This window comes from Bos javanicus, chromosome 16 (genome assembly GCF_032452875.1).
Source record: "Bos javanicus breed banteng chromosome 16, ARS-OSU_banteng_1.0, whole genome shotgun sequence".
Lineage (NCBI taxonomy): Eukaryota > Metazoa > Chordata > Mammalia > Artiodactyla > Bovidae > Bos > Bos javanicus.
In genome coordinates, this window is record NC_083883.1 from 22,541,330 (window position 1) to 22,553,424 (window position 12,095).

General features: G+C 42.1%; 1 protein-coding gene across 6 annotated transcripts in view; it reads left to right on the forward strand.

Moving 5' to 3' along the window:
- TGFB2 (transforming growth factor beta 2) overlaps window positions 1-12,095 on the forward strand; it is a 95,030-nt gene that overhangs the window by 58,885 nt on the left and 24,050 nt on the right. The gene's annotated exons all lie outside the window — the stretch shown is intronic.

Sequence of the window (12,095 nt, forward strand, 5' to 3'; positions counted from 1 at the left end):
GTGATGATGGTGGTGGTGATGATGGTGATGAATGATGATGATGATGATGATGGTGGTGATGATGATGATGGTGATGATGATGATGGTGAGATGGCAGTGATGATGATGGTGATGATGGCAGTGATGATGATGGTGATGGTAGTGATGATGGTGATGATGGTTATGAGTGATGGTGATGATGGTGGTGGTGATGATGGTGATGAATGGTGGTGATGATGGTGATGAATGATGATGATGGTGGTGGTGATGATGGTGGTGATGATGATGATGGTGATGGTAGTGATGATGATGGTGATGATGGTTATGAGTGATGGTGATGATGATGATGGTGATGAATGGTGGTGATGAATGGTGGTGATGATGGTGATGAATGATGATGATGATGGTGGTGGTGATGATGGCAGTGATGATGATGGTGATGATGGCAGTGATGATGATGATGATGCCAAGTTACTAAGAGGTGAGAGATGTTCTTAACAGCTTATTACTCATGTGGCATCAGCATGACCCAAGATCTTTAGGGGACTCTGATGCACATGAAAGCACTGCTCTAAAAGCCCTGAGTCTAGTAGGGCAGGCAGACATGGTCGTAGTGAATATGTCATAGTGTCATATAAACACGATATGTAGAGGGTAGAGTTGGAAAGATTTCACTATGGACTTGATGTTTGTGTGGGGCCTCAAGAAGCATCTGTTAGAGCAGGATGAGGGATGGTCATTCTTGACAGAAGGAGTCACCTGTGCAAAAACAGGGTCTCCTTTGAAGGGGCCTGTAGAAGATACTGTAGAGATGGTGCCCAGTGCTAGGGGGTGAGGAAAGACTCAGGGAGAGGGTTGCCCTCCAGGGAAGGTATGTAAAGGGAGATAAACAAGATCAAGAACTGACCCAAGAAACCTAATGTTATGGAGGAAACATGTGAGACAATATGACTGAGAAGCGGGCATATCTGAGGGAATGAGAGGAATTGACATCTGTAGGTGGAAACCTGTAATTGTCCTGGATTGTAAATGTTTGGAAATTTGGTGAAGACTTTTCTTTGCATTTATTAGGAAAATGGAAAAATTATCATACAAATAAATGTTGGTTATGAAATCTCAGAGAATGAAGTTAAAGCTGTTAAGAGTTTTCAAATACTAGTTACATGTGTGTTCATGAAAAGTGATTCTTACTTATTATAATGGATCCTCAGGTACCTACCTTGGAGACCTTCGAATTTTAAGGCATGTTCTAAAAGCATCAGACAGAGTCACTTTTTCTGTGTACCAGACCCTCTGCTAAGCCCTTTATTAATATTATCTCTGTTCTCACAGCTGTGCTATGAAGTTTGCATGATGAGGCATCTTTTTTCCCCCATTTATTGACATATAATAGCCATATAACATTGGATTAGTTCAAGCTGTACAATATAAGGATTTACTATATGTATATATTGCAAAATGATCACCACAGTAAGTTCAGTTAACACCCATTGCTTCATACACTCATACGTCTGTTTTTCTTTGTGGTGAGAACTGCTAAAATTTACTCTAGTAGCAACTTTCAAATATTCCGTATAGTATTGCTGGCTATGGTCACTATGTCATACATTACATCCCTAGAATTTACTTATCTTATAACTGGAAGTTTGTGCCTTTGGACCACCTTCACCCTTTTAAAATATTCTTTCTACTCCTGCATTCTTTCTTATTTTTACAGAAGAAGGTGCTGAGTCACAGAGAAATTAAGTCCCTTGGCCAGAGTCACAGAGCTAGGAGGGGGCAGGGCTGGGATACAAGTCTAACTCTGACTCCCAAGTGCTCACTCCTCACCACATTTGCTGTTTGTAGCAAATCCTTTCCTACCTCTTTGCCTCAAAATCAGCCAGAATAGAAGAAAAATAAGAGAAACTAGGCCGGCCAGAGGGTGGAGTGATATTTGGAGGGAAAGCAAAGACTGAGTTCTCTGAAAAAGCAGCTTGATCAAAGTTAGTCAGAGATACTATAAGATGACTTGAAAATTAAAACCATGATTCCCTGTCCTCCTTTTTCTTCTTTTTTCAATTAAGACACTCTTACATGCCTCCCTGTATAGATGGATTGTGCTCTCTGGCCCTGTTTTAATTATGTGACATTTGACTTCAGTTAATTGAAGGCAAGGTTTGTTAGGTTTTGTTGCCTGTAACGTAAGCTGCTAAATCACTATTATTCTTTGGCTCCTGACTTTTTGCCCTGAGGTGTGACCTCTGATAGTGGAATACTGATGGTTTGTCTTCCTCACAGAGGCCATCTCATCTCCAGGAGGGGATCTGTACTTGGAGGCTGGAATTTAGAGGACTTTAATGAGTCCTCAAGGGATGTGTACATTCCCAGAGGTTACTGCAGCACTGGCTTCCCCATTACATGAGCAGCAAGCTCTGTTCCAGTTAAAGTCCCCAAATTGGAAAAGATGGGGCTTCCCTGGTGGCTCAGCAGTAAAGAATCTGCCTGCCAAGCAGAAGACACGGGTTCAATCCCTGAGTTGGGAAGATCCCTTGGAGAAGGTAATAGCAACCCACTCTAGTATTCTTGCCTAGACAGAGGAGTCTGGCAAGCTATAGTCCCTGAGGTCTCAAGGAGACAACTTAGCGACTGAACAACAATTGGAAAAGATACAGGTCAAGATGGAAGCCCATTGAATGGAGACTGTGACCTTGGGTTTGTTCAATGTCACTGAACACAGGAATCTGGGAAGGAGGTACTTTTAAGGAAAATAAGGAAGACTAACATCTCCTTATCTATCTGGAGCTCAGCTATGCTGCAATCTAACCTCCTGAAACACAGCCAAGGTCCAGAAGTAAGTCAGAGAGATCCCTGAACACCTTCACAGAAGACACAGCACACATGCAGCTGAATCACTGGAAAGGCAGCCGTTGGTCCTCTCTGGGACTAAGAAATTTGAAACACTGGATAGGAAGGAGCTCTGGAGGAAGACACTCTGACAGGAGGAGGTGAAGCTTTAGACTTGAGGTGTTTGCCAGTGCACCCCAGTGATGCCACTTCAGATCAAGTCACAGAATGCGATGTCTCTTACGGATAATTTTCCTAAATCTTATCCTGTTTGTAGTTAACCCAGTCTTTGTCTCTGTGGCACCCTGCCTGCCTTCTGATACCTGCTGTGGCCTCATTGGAAATCCCATTTTGGCTTGTTTTTCTCCAACTTTCCACTTGCCTTCAGCGCATTTGGAAGTCTTTGCAGCCTTCAGTGGTAAAGCTCCCTGGTATAAAACTCCCTTCTGTCGGGGGACAGAAATGGATGCTTATGATAACAGCCTTGAATTACGTAGGTGAGGCTAAATTATATTCAGGTAATAACTTGAACACATGCCATAAAATGCTAGAGAGTTTTATATCCAAAATTGCTTAAAGGTTCTTTTGAAAAATAAAAGACTTAAATGGACAGATCTTTAGCTGTTTGGAGAGCTCAACTATTCAGAAGGACAAAGCCTCTGAAATTTCTAGGTGCCCTTTGATTACTGTATTACTTAACACATAGCTGACAGCCTACTTCCTAGAGGAAAAAGATAGGATCACTAGGAAGAGGTTTTCAGTGTGTTTAGATGGTTGTATGGATGATTTATTAGGATTATTCAGGACATTGATTTTAAGCAGGGGAAGAGTATGTGGGTGTGTGCTCACATGTGGGTGTAGGAGATACTCCCCTACCTATAAAAGCCCTGGGGGAGCTTCTACAAGCCCTGCCCATGGCCTCTTTCCTGGAGATTCTGATTGTCCCTGGAAAGGAAAAGATTTCCCTGTGGACAGATGTGGTTTCCAAGAGCTCTCCTTGTGATTCAGATGCGGTCATTTGCCATGGGCATCACAGATTTAAAACATATCCCAAGGTTGGGGGTCATTCTGTCCCATATTGTAGATGGTTACTCTTTCTAGAGTCAGAATCCCAGGCGGGAAAGACCTAAGATAGCATTTCTGGGAGCAAGCTCAGAGTTACTTTCATCTGGGGTTCTGCGTCTGTTGATTTCTCCCTGCCCGGGGGAGTCAAGACACCCGAGCTTCTGTGGAAATCATGTTTAGTTTGGCAAGGCGACTCTCTCCTTCCCCTCTCTACAGAATAGTCTGTCAGAGCCGTGATGAATGGTGGTAACATAAAACCGTCCTGTCTTCCTCCTACCCCTGACTTCTGTTATGTTCACGGACTCCAAAGAGCATATACTGGTGTGATCATGATATGACTCCAGATGGACAGCAGTATCACACGGAATAGGAAAGGGATAAAGCCTTCTGATATGAAGGGAAAGAGGAAAACGGAAATTTTTTTCCAAATAGCAGTGACCCTTACTGTATTTTTAGAGATCTATGCCAAAGGGAGCCTTTATTGAAATGTGTTCCGATAAAGCTCCAGTGCTCTGGGAATGTTTTTGAACCTACTAATATTTAGTAGAGCTCTCAGCCTTTTTGGAAAATTGAATACATCTTTATTTGATTAAATCACACTTGTATTTATGATTAAAATCATGCCCAGAGTTATGAGAAGGGGAAAAAGTAGGAAAGAGGAATCTTCTTCAATTTGGATATCGCCAGCATGAGCAAGTGAATCTGCCACCATGGAGGAAGCTAAGTCCTCAAATTTACAAGCAAAGAAATGAGTCACCAAGAAATTAATAAGTTAGTTAAGGGTATCTATGACCTTGTGGCCACAGGAAACCACCAAGGAATACTTGTGTTTAGGGATGATGACCTCCAAAGACCTTGGACCTTCCAGCTATTTATAGCTTCCTCTCACCAACTTATACCCTTTTCACACTTATTGCCCTTTTTTTTTTTTTAAATTGAAGTCAAGTTGATTTATAATGTTGTGTTAGTTTCCGTTGTATAGCAAAGTGATTCAGTTATATATATATATATATATATATATACACACATATATATGTATATATATTCTTTGTCGAGTTCTCTTCCCTTATAGATTATTACAAAATATTGAGTATACTTCCCTGTGGTATACAGTAGATCCTCAAACTCTTAATTTACGCCTATCCCCCTCCCTTTTCCCTTCGGTAATCATAAGTTTGTTTTTTCTGTCTGTGGCTCTGTTTACTGCTCATTTCAAACTTTATCACCTCTAGGATAATAAGATTTGTACCTTTATAACTTTTTCAGTTAGTCACTGTTTAACTGACTACCCCAAATTTTATGGCCTCAGATACCAATTTTTTTATCGATTTTTAGGAGTCAGAAACTTGGACAGGACTTGACTGGGCTGTTCTTCTGCTCCATGTGGCTCTGACCTGGGTCGCTTGATGGTGCTCAGGTGGGAGCTGGGCTGAACTGGACGATCTATGATGAATTTGCTTCTAAGCTTGGAGCTGGAATGGGATGACTGAGCCCCTACTCCTCTCTAAGTAGTTTCAGGATGTACCCATGTGGTCTTCCCAGAAGAAGATTCAGGATTTTTTACCTGAGGCTCAGGGGCCCAAGTGTCCAAGGCAGAAGCTGCCGGTCCACTTAAAGACAAGGTTCAAACCTAGCAGAACTTCCCTTTCACCTTATTCTATTGATCAAATGTGCTACAACCCAGGTGAAATTCAAAGGGAAAGGAAATAGACCCCATCTCTTGATAGAAAGAGTGTCAAAGAAGTTGCACCCATCTTTAATCTGCCACACCAACACACTGTACAGGGTCATAGACAGAAAACTCTGAGTGAGTGCCTCCTGGCATTGGTAGCAGAATTGATGCCAGTCATCTAGCAATATGGAAGAAGAGCTATGACAAACCTAGACAGCATATTAAAGAGCAGAGACATCACTTTGCTGACAAAGGTCCAGATAGTCAAAGCTATGGTTTTTCTGGTAGTCATGTATGGATGTGAGAGTTAGACCATAAAGAAGGCTGAATACCAAAGAATTGTACTTTTGAACTGTGGTGCTGGAGAAGACTCTTCAGAGTCCCTTGGGCTGCAGGGAGATCAAACCAGTCAATTCTAAAGGAAATCAACCCTGAATATTCATTGAAAGGACTGATGCTGAAGCTGAAGCTCCAATACTCTGGCTACCTGATGTAGAAGAGCCAACTCATTGGAAAAGACCCTGATGCTGGGAAAGATTGAGAGCAGGAGAAGGGGATGACAGAGGGTGTGATGGTTGGATAGCATCACTGACTCGATAGACATGAGTTTAGGCAAATTTTAGAGGTAGTGAAGGAGAAGGAAGCCTGGTGTGCTGCAGTCCACACTCTGCAAAGAGTCAGAGTTCAAACTTAGTGACTGAACAACATAAATAATCTAGCCATATATATCAGACTCAGCTTGTGCCTTGCAGTTGCTCAGGGTCTGGTGGAGGAACAGATGTGTAAATGGTGTTTCAATAGTACCGTCTTTCTGCTAATTGAAATATACCCAAGAGACTTCTAGTGCAAAATCTGGAGAATCCAAAGGAATGCCTCAGAACTCATTCCTTCCAGAAGGGAATTGTGAGAATTTGGCAACATCCTACCATCTTGGTTTGATTCCTTGCGTGGACAGGCAGATAATTCCAAGATAATACACCATCTGCCTGAATCAAGATATTTCTTTGAGCCCAGCAATACTTATAGCAGAAATATCTGAATGCATCAGCTTGAGATAGAAGTAGGTTTGGTGAATTACTATGCACAGTATTTTTTTTTCATTGACTAGTTCACTAGTCACCCTTAATGAGACAACATGGTATAGTGTTTAGTGGTGTGAGTATTGCGATCTAAACTTTCTTAATAATTCCAGTTCACTTGCTGTTTATTGTAAGGGTGAAATAAAACCATGTATATAATTGCTGGATGGAGAGTGGGCAGTCGATCTATGTTAGTTCCCTTCCTTCCTTGTCATCTCTTAGATTTTGACTTCTAAGTCTTTACTTCCTCCAAGAGGAAGAGCCTTTTACAAAATTACCTATCAAAGTCAGTTGCCAGATTATTTTTAGGTTAATTTATTAGCTTGAGGCCACTAAAAGAAAAACAAAAGAACTCCTTGATGCAGTGTGATGTACTGGGTTGATACATCATGAAACATCAGGAGAGATGTCATCTTCTCACATGGGGCTGGCATGAGACCACAGAGGTTGCTGTCAGATAGCTTTCTAGAATACAGTCTGCTGGTGGTTCTCTGTTAATCAGTGGAAGATAAATGTGTTGGGGTGAAATGAGCTCAGTGGATTTCCAAGGAAACGTATTTCCTGACCTTGGTCATAAGAAGGGCAGTAGTAGTGTTTATTTTTGTAGAGATGGAGCATTCAGCTTCAGTTGAAGTTACCTTTGCCTTAATAAGAGACTCCCACCCCACCTCTACTGGATACTCCATCACAACTTTGATGAACAGAAGTAAAATACAATCCGTCCTTTTGCTTTTCCTCATCCCTTTCTTTAATCCTTTGGATTTTATTTTATTTATTTATTTTTGGACTATGCTGTATGGGTGGGATCTTAGTTCCCCAACCAGGGATTGAACCCTTGCCCCCTGAAGTAGAGGCACAGAATCCTAACCACTGGAGCTCCAGGGAATTCCCAATCCTTGGATTTTAATGCCTAGTAGGATTTGCGTTTAGACAGGCTTGCAAATGTGATGATTTCTTATCTTTAGAGATCTCTTGCAAGACTATACAATACAAAAACAGTGGCTAAATCTAAGTCACATCCATTTATCTCTGGCTTCAAACTGTACAATACACATGAAATGACTTTTCAGAGTTGCAGGTGAAAGCGTGACTTGATGGTTATGGAGCAAAATAAACGAAGATTTTAGTGGGAAGGAGTGAATCACCCACCACTTTAAATAAACATCATATCTCTTCTCTGAGAAAGATTTTAAACTATGCACACCCCTAAGGCTTTACAGTGAAAATTCAAAGTAGATGGCCTCCACTTGCTTTTTAAGGGATTCTAAAGCTGCAATTCAGCCCTGAGTATTCACTTGCAGGACTGATGCTAAACTGAAGCTACAATAATTTGACCACCTGATGTGAAGAAGAGTTGACTCATTGGAAAAGACCCTGATGCTGGGAAAGATTGAAGGCAAAAGAAGAGGGCAGCAGAGGATGAGATGGTTAGATGGTATCACCAACTAATTGGACATGAACTTGAGCAAACTCGGGGAGGTAGTGGAGAACAGGGAAGCCTGGCGCACTACAGTCCATTGGGTCACAAAGAGTCAGACACAACTTGAGTGACTGAACAACAACAACAAAACTGCGGAGTGAAGGATGAGGTTCTTGTCATTGCAAGGACCAGAGTACTAGTGGGGTTAATGAAAACTGCACCCTTTTCCTGATCCCAAACCCATGCATGTGCACACGCGCATATGTGCCATCGTGCTGCACACACACACACGCTCACATACACACACACACACACACACAGAGTTCAGCTTTCAGTTCTCATATTGCCCAAGGGTTTATAAAATATAAAGAGGTCAGCCAAGAAAACTGACTGTCTGTTAAATTAGACTTGCAAAAAGTGCCACTGAAAAAAAAAGTTATACTATGCTCCTGTTGTCCAGAATTTTACAGCATACAATCCCCTTAATACTGATCCTAACTCTGGCGCCACATTGGAGACACACGCGGTATAGTAACCCACTTAAAAAAAAAAGCCATGAGGTATAATAAACACTTTGTTTGCACAAGGCTATTAATACCTCAGGTTTTTGCAAACTGATCGAATGACATGCTCGCCTCGTAAGGAAATTGGATCGTTATCATTTGCATTAAGTTATGACGTTACCCAGAGTCTAGGAACCCTGTGAGCAGACAGGACCCCAAAAGTGGTGCAAACAGCCGCCCTTCCCTACTGTATTAAAAAAAAATGTTAATAATCATGCAATTGTAACTAATAATTCTCTGTTCTTTTGCATAATGCGGCTCAGTAACCATGTTGATAATTATCACTGACATATGCATTACTAACCATGTGCAGGGATTATTTTAAGTGCTTTATAATGATTGATTCATTTAATCACTATAATAATCCTATTATTACCTTAATTTTACAAATGAGGAAATGTAGGCACAGAGAAGTTCAGCAACTTGTCCAGGCCACACAACTTGGAAGAGACAGGGCCAGGATTTGAACCCAGATGGCCTAGCTCCAGATGCTGTGCTGTTGCTCACTTTATCCTACTGGTAGGAGGATCACAGGCTTCAGCGTTGGGCCAGTGTGGGTTCCAAGTGTGACTTTGGGGAATCTGAGAAAGGCACAGCACCGAAATGATTCCTCTATCTGTTAAAAGTGAATAAAAACACCTCGTTGGCCAGGATTTTGTAAGGCATGAGCAAATGCATGGAAATTCCTAGCACAATGAGTCTACTCAATGGTTAGTATTATTGTTATTCCCAAAGCACTGATTTTGAACTTTTATGAGAAACCATCTCTTACATTTGCAATCTTTTCAAAATCTCTTAGTAATGAGAACACTCACCTTAGACCCTAGCTCTCCAAGTCCTGGGTGTGCAGTGGCTGTCCCACGAGTTTGCTTCAGGACTTCCTTAAATAATATTTTCAACTCACTCTGCAGGTGGTGGTCTCATTCAATTGCTGGTGAGTAGCCCTGGGTGGGAAAGAAAAGGAACATTGCAGCCAGTCAGCCCTGGTTTCATCATTTACCTTTTTTTGTTTATTAATATTAGTTTTCTGCTCTTACAAATCACTTATCTCTCTGAGCCTCAGTTTTTCATCATCCAATGGAGATACAGTTCTTGTCTAATGAGTTGGTGTGAAGAGAACGCCACTATAGAGTGTCTGGCACATTGGCTGTGTCAGGAGTGGATTATTTTCATCAGGGTTTTGCTTGTCATCTAGAACTTGTTTATATTTCCCCTAGAGTGGGTTTGTGATCGTAAAACTACTCCTCGATGATGTCAGTCATCTCTGGTTGGATGATGTCATTCATCTCTGGTTGGACGAGGTCTCCTCTGACCCATTTCCGGGGATCAGCAGAGCAGAGCAGAGCAGGATTATGGGAACAGCCGAGGTGTTAGCGTTCTGGATATTTGCTTTATCAGGACTCTGACACAGCTCTGATGAGTTGACTCTGTAATGTGTCTGGCTTTTCTTTTTGAAGAAACCATTACAGAATGACCAACCCCAGTGAGGATATCTTTGTACCTCTGCCTCACCACCACACAAATAGGCTTGATACCTGCTTCCTGTGTTGACTTCAGTAGTTTTATTTTCATCTTATAATTGTATGCCAATTTTTCTATAACTCCACCAGGGCAAAAATTGTTCCAAAGAAGGATATATGTTTATTTCCTGGTAGCAACAATAATCAGAATATTTGGAGGAACTTTTGCTTTAGAACTGTGTTTAGAACCTACAAATACTGAACCGTAAATTCTTTCAATGGGGACGAATCTATATTTTTGAAAATCCTGTTGATTCTTGAAAATGGCCAAAAATGGCCAGGTTTTTTTTTTTATTTTTGAGAAATTTGTTTTGTTTCAGTATTTCCACACTTTCTGTTTTTGGCTGTGCTGGGTCTTCACTGCGACCTCCAGGCTTCTCTGGTTGCAGGGCATGGGATCTGGAGCACGTGGGACTCAGTAGCTGCAGTCCATGGGCTCTGTGGTTGTAGCGCATGGACTGAGTTGCTCTGCAGCATGTGGACTCTTAGTTCCCTGACCAGGGATCAAACCTGCATCCCCTGCGCTGGAAGGCAGGTTTTTTTTTTTTTTTTTTTTTACCACTGGACCACCAGGGACGTCCCAGCCAACAAAGTTTAAGTCGAAAATAAAAATAGCTAAGTTGATTTTCCTATGTGATTTAAAGTGTTTAAAGGATGGATCCCAAATCCAACCACTTCTAACTTCTCTGCCTCTACTACACCGGTCCCAGGACTTGGACTTTTGTAATGGCCTCATCTCGCTGTTTGCACCCTAGCCCTGTTCAAGGCCATTTGCAACACAGCAGCGGGGCTGATTTCTCCCAAGAGGTTGCTTAGATCCAAATCTCCTGCCCAGAGCCCTGTCACGGCTTCTCACCTCACTCTGTGTAAGAGCCAACAGCCTTCTTGTGCCTCGTGAGGCCGTCCCTTACCCATTGCTCACTCGTCCCCCAGCCATGACTGGTTCCACTCAGGGGGTTCTTCGTCCTTCCCTCTTTGCTGCTTCTCACCCTGGGCTCACCTCCTCCTCACGTCTGCAGCTGCTGTTCCTTCCACGCACAATGCTCTTTACTGCTTCCCAGAAGCCTCTCTCTCATCGTTCCTTCAGATTTTTCTTCAAATGTCACTCACTCCGAGACCTCCCTGGCCACCCTGTGTGATGTCTAAGGTCCCTCTTCCTAACATGTACCATCCCCTTTCTTCACTGTTTGTTTCTCCTCCATAGCCATGCCCTGTGGTACACTTGATCTTCTCTTCTTCATCTTATTTATGATCTTGTCTGTACCTCTGGGGGTAAACTCCCAGATCAGCACCTAGTGCATATGTATGCTCGACAAACGTCTTTGAATACACTGAAGGAACATTTCAAAATAAGATTTAAGTACAAGGAACACTGTGGGAATAAGAGTGTAACATCATCAGGGGACTCTTGAGAAACATCATTTATTTGGATTTGGAAATTCTGCTAGATTTGTTCTAACCATAGCCGTGTAGCTATTTACGAAGAAAGAAACATGGATAGCTACCCATTTTCTGTTACTTATTCAGAGCTACTTCTGGTAAGTGAATAATAACCATGTAGATAAAATACATACATATGCATATAATAAATTAGTGAAACTGATACTCTTGGGTAACCCATCAACACGGTAGAAAAGACAGGCTCTTTGTTTTTTTTAGACTCCTTACTTTAGAGTCACACCCCCTAAATTAAAGGGCTCAGCTGAATGTGAGCTGGGACTTGAATTATAGTACAGGTCACATGGGTTGTTGGGAGCCAGGAAGAAGGAGAAGGGGGTTGGAAGTGTGTTCCCCAAGTATGTGTGTGTTCGTGTGGAGTTGCAGCAAGATTGGAAGGGGAAATTGAACGAGGAAATGAAGATATGGCCTCAGAGAGCTTGAAGTTTTGTTGGCGGGACTCATTCACCCCATGGTAGGAAGCAACCTGGTCATTATCAGCACCCTCAGTACTGAGCTCTGTGGTTTGGCCCC